The sequence below is a fragment of the Natator depressus genome, chromosome 1, assembly GCF_965152275.1.
Source record: "Natator depressus isolate rNatDep1 chromosome 1, rNatDep2.hap1, whole genome shotgun sequence".
NCBI lineage: Eukaryota > Metazoa > Chordata > Testudines > Cheloniidae > Natator > Natator depressus.
The window spans coordinates 131371670-131382919 of NC_134234.1; the positions used below are offsets into that span (position 1 = coordinate 131371670).

The window sequence follows — 11250 nt, forward strand, 5'->3', positions numbered from 1 at the left end:
ATTTTCCCATTTTTAGTTTGGAATAGATTAAGTGAAGTCACTGAAATGCATTTTTTCTGACTTCTCTTGATCTAATGTCCCCACTGTAACTTCTCTGATTTTTACTTTTAAAAAAAATGACATCTGAACTGCCAGTGTGTCTGCCGGTTTATAGTCTGAGTCTAATTAAAACCAACACGTTATAAGAATCCTTGGAATTTATATGCACTAAAATGTCTAACGCTAAATATTTAACATGTAAAACAGCAGCTTACCCTCAATTACACCAGCATTACAACTAGTGCACATATTAGCACTACTGTTAATTGTTCCTGATAGACACCCATTCAAATAATTTAATAATGTTATCTAGGATACAGAATGAAGCCACGATGTTACAGAAACTAATAGTTTTCTGGGGGGACAGGCATTTTAACAAACATATTTCTGAGGTAGATCAATTTTTTGTGGTGGCCAGTATTGACAAGCATCCCTGTAACTTCCCCTCTCTTTGTACCAGGAGCCTTGCCTCTCATGCAAGGTGCTTGGAGGTTGAACTAAGGGGGATAGCACTATGGTGTCCAATAACCATAGTAGCCTTCTTTTCTTAGGATTGTTGTTGTTGGCCAAACCCAACATATCTAAGGAATGCTAGGATTGGCTGACAGGGTACTGCTCATAAGAGGTGGCTTCAGGATGATGCAGGTCTCTTCCTGCTCTGTCCCAATCTTCTCCAAATGCAGGCTCTGCACCCAAGTATGCAACTCATTATTACCAATACTCACCAATCAAAAAATCATAAGTCAGGGCTCCAAAAATCCCGAGTGGCTTAAAAATCATGAGAAGATTGAAAAAACAGTAAGTCTAGGGATCTTTTTTGCACGCCTCTGGGTTTTGAACTTGTAAGGTTCAACTACCATGAGAGCTAGAGACTTATTTAAAAAAAATTAAAAAAGCAAAGCTGAGATTCTTACTTAACTATCTGACCTTGGGAGTGAGGACTTTAAGGAAAAAGGAGATGTGATAAAATTGCAAAAGCTGGCAACACTTAAGGGTCCCCGCCACGGGACTGGGCTGGGCCAAAGCAACTTTTCCCAGTGACCAGGACTGCATGGCCTAAGCTGCTACTGAAATGAGTTTGGAGAGGCACTGACAGCCCAGTGGATCAACCATGGAAGGAGATTAGCTGGGAGAATGAACTCTTGTACATTTCATTGGGATGAAAAACTGAAGCTGAGGACACTCCTCTTTGACACGAACACAGGTATTTTCAACTTGGACATACTGTAATAGATTGAAACTGGTTGCAGGTGGGTTTTCACCAGCTAAACTCGAAGTTAGCAGCATCTGTGGCAGTTTGCCTTGGCAGCAGGCTTAGATTCCCCTTGGGGGGAATGGTGGGTTGGTTTTCCAGTGCCACAGAGGCTAGCTGGGATGAAAGCCCTTTACGTATCTACTCATCTTCCAGGCCAAAGACAACTGGAACCCTGAGCTCTCGATAGTGAGGTTTGGGATTTCCTCATTCAGTAGCCTGTAAAGAGCTACAGGCTTTGGAATTGCATGGGCTATGAACACATTGCATCTAAGTTTGCTGATGAAAGATGCAAGTTTTTGAGCTACACAGAGCTCTCCTTCAGGTCTAGGAAATACACATGTAACCCCTTTGGGGTTTAGAGAGTATGGCCCCTTTAAATCTTTTTCCTAAGGGGGGAGGAGGAGCAGCGAGAGAAAGGAGAGAAACTCCAGGGTGGTGGCTCTGGAGCTCCAGAGAGAGAAGGGTTGCAGCCCGCAGGCCCTCACAAAGTGAAGCAGCGGAGAACCTGCCTGAAGCCTGGGAAGGACAGCGCGGCCGATCGGGGACACCCCAGGACAGGAGCCAGGAGGAGCACTGTGCCAGGGAGGAATCGCTCGAGAAGGAGCTGTATCACTGCTGCCCAGAGCTGCATGGGGCTGTGAGTACTGGGGCTTGTGACTCTGCATTGGGAGTAAGGAGGGAGGCTGCTAGCTAGTTAAGTGGGGAGGTGGTTGCTCTGTGTGGCTTTGCAGAGAACAGCAGAAGAGGGCACTGGAGGGGTTTGTTGAGGAAAGTTTACTGGCACCAAAGACTACCAGGAGCACCCAAGACTCACCACTGGACTGGAACTTTGCTCAGGACTCCTGAACGCTGTGTGCAGATGTTTCTCAGTGTCTGCCCTTTCAGACTGTGCTACCACTGGACCCGTGGGGCCTTGTTTTGGATGCAACCCTGTTTTACTGCTCCACCTATATTTCCCCTGGTTGTTTTTCTCCTCTCATCCCTCTGTAAATAAAAATCTCCCTTTTGTTATATCCATTGTACTTTTCCTGTGGGTGGGTGTGTTCACTCTGGGGGGTTTGAAACAGGTGTCCTTGGAGTGGAAGGGACTTTCCCTGCTCCATTCCTGCATACGCGGTCTCTTGTCCAGAGCTGCCTGCAGAGCAGACTCCATCTTGGCTACGAGAGTGCTAAAGTTACATACACAAAGCGTCACAACGAAATACAAGCAGAACAAAATTGTTTAGCCAAAGTAGCGAACGTATATTTCAAGGGACCATTCAGAATGAAGTAGCCCCTTAATACCTCTCCAGTCATAGGAGGGAAGGGGGGGGGAGAAGGCTGGGGGACGAGGGTGCTAAGAGAGTTAGAGATTGTTATAAGCCATAAATCCAGTATCTCTGTTGAGTCCATACTTTTTACTATCAAGCAAAGTTATGAATCTGAGGTCCCAGGATCATCTTTAGAAGGTAGCATGTCCATTTTTTGAGGTCCAACTTGAGACATCTCAGAGGCCTGCTTATTGGAGGTCAGGTGTTCAACATTTTCTGAAAAATCAGGTCCTCTTAAGGCACGGGTGGGCAAACTTTTTGGCCTCAGGGCCACATCGGGTTTCCGAAATTGTATGGAGGGCCAGTTTGGGGAGGCTGTGCCTCCCCAAACAGCAGGCATGGCCCAGCCCCCGCCCCTTATCAGACCCCCCCACACTTCTCACCTCCGGGACTCCTGCCCCATCCAACTCCCCCTGTTCCCTGTCTCCTGACGCCCCCCTCCCCCAGGGACCACTGCCCCATCCACCCCTCTCTGTCCCCTGACCGCTCCCAGACTCCCCCACCCCTGACTGCCCCCTGCTGCCCCAACCAACCCCTCCTCTTATTCCTGACTTCCCACCTGGGACCCCTGCCCCTTCCAACCACCCCTTCTTCCTGACCACCCTGGAACTCCTGCACCTGACTGCCCCCCACTGCCCCATCCAACCCCCCTCCTTCCTGACTGCCCCCCGGGGAGCCCTGTTCCCCGCCCTCTGACTGCCCTGATCCCTATCCACACCCCCACCACCACCCTGAACCCCGCTCCCCTCTATCCAACTCTCCCTGCCCCCTTACCGCGCCGCCCAGAGCACCAGGACAGGCAGCCACGCTGCCTGGCTGGAGCCAGCCACGCCACCGCGCAGCACAGAGCACAGGGTCAGGCCGCGGCTCTGCAGCTGTGCTGCCCGGCAAGAGCTCGTAGCCCGGCTGCCTAGAGCATTGCACCGGCGCACAATGAGCTGAGGCTGCAGGGGAGAGAGAACAGCAGGGGAGGGGCCGGGGGCTAGCCTCCCGGGCCAGGAACTGAGCAGGATGGTCCCGTGGGCCGGACGTGGCCCACGGGCCTTACTTTGCCCACCTCTGTCTTAAGGTGTCCTGGGTTGGACACCCAAAATCACTAGTAATGACTCCTGAAAATACAGGCTGTTCAGTCCAAGTGTTCTTATTTTGTTTAAGTTGCAGCTACTCAGCCAAGAATCTGCTGTTTGTATCCATCCACACTGGCTCTTACCATTTGCGAAAGCTCAATAGTCCACAATTTCCTTCCTGAACCTAGGGGGTGTTTTTCTTTCATCTCTAATGTTCTCAGCTGAATAATCCGAGTATGATGTATGTATTTCTTCTAAATGGTAGTCTTAATGCTTTGAAATCTGATCTTTCTTCTCGTCAGAGTTACATGATAGGACCCATATTTTCCTTCTGCATAATTTCGTTTAAATACGACAACAACAAAACCAAAATGGAACATAAAAATGACTACATCACTGTAGATAGCTCTGTACTGCCAGCCATTCCTTTAAGTCTCTACCCTGCATGGCTCATTACACAGGAAATATTTCCAGTTTTCTTGTGGCTGAGCCCCATACAACCCATTTTACTAGCACAAACTATTCCTTCATGGATTATAACATCAGATCCTTTATTTCCGATTTAAGAACACCAAGTTGCTAAACAGATTTTTGTATATCTCTGGATTATTGGCATTGAATCATTTCAATCAAGCAGCCAGATGAAATTAATGGTTCAGATGAAATAAGGAAATTCTCTAAATAGAGGATGCCTATTCATCTTTCTGTGGGTGCTATGAATGCAGTGAAAGCATAAGATGAAGTTTTGGATGTTACACAGAAAACAGCTTTCAAACATAACCTCACTGAAAGATATAGCTGTTATCCACAGCCAAGGGCAACAAAAATTTGCCATGGCTTTAAAATTCATAGATTTGGCACTCCTTTTGTAAGAACCTGGGGAAAAGTTCACGGATTTCATAGCTTTACTAATTCTAAGAAACAGGCGTGCCTTTATGTGCTCTGAACATTACTACAGAAAGGATCCTTCTAGATTTCCAGAGATGAAGAAAAATAAAATGTAGATAGGATATTCACAATATGTGTGACCAATGAATGCTCCTCCTTTTAAGCACATTAATCGATTTACTCACAAATTATTTGGTACCTTTGGTAGAACTGCATTTTAACAGTGTAAAGCTGTCTGCTTATTGCAGTCTCTTGCAGTTCTGCTCGGTGGTAACTCTGGAGTGGACGAGCTGAGCTCTATTTTAAACAGATGTCTGGAAAGAGGTGGAGTGAAGTCTCTATAGCTAAGCCCCAGTGGGTTCTAGTAACAAAACCCTAGAAGGAAGTTTAAAAGATTAGCACCATAAAACTTCTTAGGCTGTGTCTACGCTAGAGACCCTAGAGCAGCACAGCTGTATCGATGCAGCTACACCACTGTAAGATCTCTTGCATAACCACCCTATGCTGATGGGAGAGAGCTCTCCTTTCAACATAATTAAGCCACCTCCAACGAGCAGCGATAGCTATGTCTGTGGTAGGATTGCTAACTTTCTATTTGCAGAAAACCGAACATCCTGCCCTGCCCCTTCTCCAAGGTTCCACCCCTTCTCTGAGGTCCCGCCCATTCACTCCATCCCCCTTCCCTCAGTCGCTCACTCTCCCCCACTCTTGCTCACTCACTCATTTTCACCAGGCTGGGGCGGGGGGGTTGGGGTGTGAGGGCTCCGGCTGAGTGTGTGGTCTCTGGGGTAGGGCTGGAGATGAGGGGGTTGGGATGTAGGAGGGGGCTCTGGGCTGGGGGCTAAGGGGTTCAGAGTGTGGGAGGTGGTATGGGCTCTGGGCTGGGGGCTCTGGGGTGGAGCTGGGGATGAGAGGTTTGGGGTGTAGGAGGGGGCTTCGGGCTGGGCCAGGAGGTTGGGATGCAGGAAGGAGTAAGGGCTCCGTCTGGGGGTGCGGGCTCTGGGGTGGGGCCAGGGATGAGGGGTTTGGGGTGCACAAGGAGGCTCTAGACTGGGGCAGGGGGTTGGGGCATGGGAGGGGGAGAGGGGTACAGGCTCCAGGCAGCATTTATCTCAGGCGGCTCCCAGGAAGCTACTGGCATTTTCCTCTGTCTCCTAAGGGGAAGCGTGGCCAGGTGGCTCTGCATGTACAGAACCATAACTAGGCATTTTAGCACCCAGGTTGAGCAAGCATTTTTGCACCCCCTACTTTTTCATAATTTTTCCACCCCCGCAGCTTTGCGCCCTGGGCAGCTACCTGCTTCCCTCGCACTGGTTATGGCCCTGCTCCTATATGATGCTATTAACACATGTTCCAACTTCACAGTCCCGCACAGGCAGAAGTCATGAAACAGGTCTGTCCTAAACAAAGGAATGTGTGCTTGCCTTGATTTGCATTTAAGCAGTAAACAGGGGCGGTGCCACCAAGCAGGAAGGGGAAAAAAACAAACGATGCACAAACAATGGGGAAAAAAACAGCAGAGAACATCCTTCCACATAGTCTCCTGGTTCTCAGATGGAAATGTTTTTCAAGAGGAGGACTGAAACTATAAACAGAACAGGCAAACAGAACAGGCAAACCCCAACAGATCTTTCTCTCTTTCCTTGCCCATTGCATTCTCTGCACCTGAGAGGACAAAGGAAATAGCCGTTGGACTCTGGGCTGGGCAGAGTGGTTCCTGACCTGAAGAGTTTGGTCAATAACCTCGCTGGAAGCATGTGATGAGAAATTTTGCTTGAATTTAATACAGTTTGTTCAGTTAGTAAATGTTTTATCTTCATTTTTCTTGTAACCATTTATGACTTTTATGCTTCATTACTTGTACTCACTTAAAATCTCTCTCTTTGTAGTTAATAAACTTGTTTTATTGTTTTATCTAATCCAGTGTGTTTAAGTTCAAGTGTCTGGGTAACTCCATTTCGGGTAACAAGATGTATATATATTATTTCCTTAAAGGAATAGTGGACTTAATATATTTGTAATGTCCAGAAGAGGAGGGCTGGGCTATACAGGACATATGTTTCTGGGGAAAGATCTGGGAATGGGGGGGTGTCAAGGTCATCCTGCAGTATAATCAAGGGTGGTGAGACCCAGGGTGTAGCTGGCAGCCTGCAGTTACACACAGACACTCAGGGTGTGGTTTGTATGCTCCCGAGGTTGCAGGGTGTAGCTGGCAGCCTGCAGTTACACACAGCCCGTCACTAATCTGGATTGTGTCCCGGTATGTCACAACTGGGACCCAAGAGCTGAAGGCCAATTAATCGGATATGTAAGTTTCTCAGTACCATGCATTTTTCAGATGAGGTTAACTGAAATCTTTTTGTATGGCATCATCAAAACAAACTCCATAATTCATTTGTGCAGATCAACGTTCTGATCATTCCCAAAGATCTACTCCTATGGGCTTTTAACTGTACTACAAAAGAGAGAAAAACCTTTGCTGACACCGCATGAAATCACTAAATAAGATATTTTAAACATTGGGGTTCCCAATGAGACCAATTTCAATTTTCTATACAAGCTCTTCCTGACATCTTCCACTGTCCTCATTTCAAGGATGATGGCTGAAAGCTTCAAGTCAATATGAGAGCAGAACAGGAGTGACATCTAGAATATACCTGAACAGGTAGCTCCACAGGGTAATCCTATTTGAAGAACTGTATAGGTATAACACTGACAACAACTTTGGTTAAGTATTTTCACATCTGATATTAAAAAAAAACCCCATCATTTATCTAGGTATTTATCTGGCCCTCAGCACCAACATCCAAGCACCACCCAGTCATTAATGGATTTTATTCTCACAACATCTTGGTGAAGCAGGGAAGGATTATCCTCATTTTACAGATTGGGGAATTGAAACACAGGGTAATATGCCTTAAGTCACACATGGTAAGTCTTCACTGCAAAGTGATTGGCACCTGGGTCTGAGCACCCACATTAGCCTACCTTAGATACAGCAATCATGCTGCCAGTGCTAAAGTAGTCTGAAGAAAGTGTGGGGGGGGGGGTGGCGAGGGCACAAGGGAGAAGGGGTCTCTCAGTCTGGGAGCAGCAGCTTTGGTAAAACAGTGCTTAAAGTGCACCTCTCAGTGATCCAGCTCATTTTTATTTTATTTTGTCAGACCTTTCACTGCCCCAGACACACTTTAAGTACTGCACACTGCAAAGCCCTAACCCGAGTTGTTGTGTCTTGATGCTACGCCCCCTCCCTCCCGCATGCATCATGAGAATTTCTGGGGACATATTCCACAGTTCTTTGTGCTGCAGTAAGCTGAGCTACTCTACACTGCTTTCCCAGTGAATTGTGGGAGAACTTGTCTGTGCTTCTGGGCACACGGGGGCAATCGTGGGAAGGCACTGGAGGATTATCAGCATTCAAGTGATAAAACCTGCACCCTCACTGCAAAGGTTATCAGCCCATGTGAAAGCGGAACTTGGCCTCCAACCTATATCCTCAGTTAGGCCAACAAGCCTGGGTTGAAAGCACCACCAGACTCAACTAAGAGGTTTTTGTGTGTGGACAGGAAGGAGGTTAGGAACGACACCAAGTGACCAGGCGAAGTCTGCAGGGAACACATACCCAGAGAGAGCATGGAAGTTGTAAAAGAGCCAGGGATTGAACCCATTCTCCTGCATCCCAGTCCAGTGCTTTAATAAGTAGACTTCCTACCTCAATATTGTTAAACATAAGAATAAACCTGCACAATATTTAAAATGAATTGCTACAGCTGTGCATCATATTTTAATATAAACACTTTAAACCAGGGCCAAATTTTACCAGAGCAATATGTCTAAAGAATCTTTAAAGTCTTTGAGATCAAAGGTGCTATATGAATGTGAATGCATTATTAATATTCTATTTTTCCACGCATCTAGGCTTTTATATCAGACCCATCATTGTGGTATCTGTAGCCCCAACTGGTGTTTCATCTATAGAAGTACCTCTTCTGCAGTTTTGTCTTCACTGCTTATAAGGTGTGTTTAATAATTATATTATATTTAATATTTTGATATAATATAAAAGTCAAAATGAAATGATTTGACATAATTAAAATGAAATTGAATTCCAAATTGTTTCAATGGTTCTGAATTAAAAAATGTTTCAAAGTTCCATTCCATGGGAAATTTCAATATTTCAGCTTTTCATCACTCCAATTCAGGACACCATCATCACAGAAATTTCAGAATTTCCTGCTGAATGAAAATTCTGGTTTCCAACCAGCTCTACAGGAACAGAACTATGCAATTTTACTTTGTAGCCCTATAGTGTTGAACAGAACATGAACTGTTTACTTTTTTAACAGAACTAGAGGTTCCCTGAGGGCACTTTACAAATTTACACTAAAGGGTTAGGAATGTTCCACTGAGCAGTGATACACCTGGCTGAATATCCCCAGGGGATATATATCCCAGCATTGTGACTCTTTTATACCAGCTAGGTTTGGGCAAAGTGGCCAGCAAAGGGCTACATGACCTCCCCTAGCACCGAGCAGCCTCCTCTCCCCCACCCCTGCCTTTTCAGGATCCACAGACCAGGGAGCATTTTGGGACAGCGTGGAGCAGTCAGTGATGGATTGGAAGAGGGAGGTGATATGGCCCGGATGTTTCTGCATGCCAATAATTAACTCCTATTGCAAGCACCACATGGCAAAGCAGCAAGTGGCCCAAGTTATGGCTGCCAGCAGAATAGGGTAAGCAAAAAACATCCTCCCCTCCTTCACCGTGGAGGGATGAATCTGGCCTAGAGTGCTTTACACTGAGTACAGTATTGTAGCATTACAAATGAGGCAAGAGAGCCACACTGTTAAAGGAACAGTAGAATGAGGCAAGAGACCACACTGTCAAAAAACCCAAATCCAAGAAACTTGAATGCATCCAGAGCCTTCAGACCCAGCCATGTCTGCCGCCCTACAGGTGATGACATGGGGCACCGTGCACCAAAAGAGCACTTTGATCCAATTTCTATTCTGCGAACCTCTCTCAAATCACATTCACCTGCAGTCCCAAGCGCTGGGGGAGGGGAAGTCTATTGCCTTCAGCAGGCAGGCTCGCCTCAGGGCTACATTTATTCCCCCTCCCCGCCCACCATCAGAATCATTTAAGCCCCCAATTGCTGTAATTTACCAAGGTGCCCTTTTGCATTCTGTTTTTAAAATGACAGTTGACAAGCTACCATATGTGACCAATAACTGCTACTCGGAGCTAAGATCTGCAGATGGTGATAGACGTGGCGCCTGGCATGCCATTAGCCCTGGGAATTATCAATTATAGACTAGCCAAAATAAACTCTTCAGAAATTTCCTCTGGGTGTTAATCATTCTGAATCACATTCATTCTCGCACTTTAGGCAAAGATTCTTGACCTTATTCTGAGCATAAACACAAATATTAAATAATGTATCTATCATCACCTGAAGCTATGACTAACCTTTTTACCCCAACAACAGTTAGAATTAAAAATAAATAAATTAACCTCCAAAGCAAAAATGATCGAATCCCAAAGTTTCACTGACTTGCTTGATTTTCTACAAAATAAACTACGGTGTGAATTTTGCTCTGTGTCAGTTCACATACTGAAAACATTACAATTTTATCCTTTAAAAGTAGAATAGCTAATTCCCTTCTTGCCATGAGTGCAGGGGACTGGACTAGATGACCTCTCAAGGTCCCTTCCAGTTCTATGATTCTACTATTCACACTGCCTTAAAATATTACTGTACAAGGCTGGGGAAGTAAATTAACTCAGTCACCTTTCATTTCTGAAGACCTAGGTTCAAACCCTGCTTAGCTTACACAGTTGCATGTGTTTGGGGATCTTATAAGAATATTTGACTACAGCAGAATCATACACCAGCATATAATTTGGTATGGCTGGAGTTCTCTGTTATTGAATCTGCCCACAACATTCTAGCCAGTGTTATATCACTTTCATTAGCACTAGATTTAGCCATACAAATGTTGATTAAAACAACACATAAACACTAAAAATATTGATCTTAAAGACCTGATACAGCACCATATAGCTGAGGTCATCAAAAGTGTGCGTCACAAGGTTGTCTACTCCCCAGGGCTAATGTAAAACTCTTGCACAATGGAGCAAAATATTTCAATGTTTGTTTTTATTACTAAGGGCCAGAGAACAAGTCCCTTCTCCTGCTGATGAATGTTTACTCACACAGGTAGACCCCAGTGTGAGTAAATGTTCACCAGTGAGAGCAAGAAGCTCACAATCTGGCTCAATGAGAGCTCATAAACAGTGTTTAAAAAATGGAATAAGGTATTTCCCAGAATCTCTTAAGTTGACAACATCCCTTTAAATTTTGCTTCACTCTTTTTAAAAAAAATTAAACTTTTTTCCCATTTGGTTTCTAAATTGATTATTTATATCTGGTTTTATTATCAAGCTTACAGCTATCAGTAAAAAGCTTGATGAGAGAGAATGTACAAAATTCCTCAAATTATAGAAAAATCCCCTTGGGATTTGATACTCGGAGAAAAACTTTTTTAGTGAGTTTTAGATAAGCTAAACTCAAAACTACATACTAAAAAAAATGTACTTTTTCTTTGATTTATATAATAAACATGAGAATCAAAACCAGGGTACCAGAGGATTTATTTGAGATAAATCACCTTTGATCATTATGCCACTC

At 45.1% G+C, this 11250-nt stretch overlaps 1 protein-coding gene across 6 annotated transcripts in view; it reads right to left on the minus strand.

Moving 5' to 3' along the window:
- Window positions 1-11250, minus strand: part of MID1 (midline 1) — a 324140-nt gene that overhangs the window by 159753 nt on the left and 153137 nt on the right. The gene's annotated exons all lie outside the window — the stretch shown is intronic.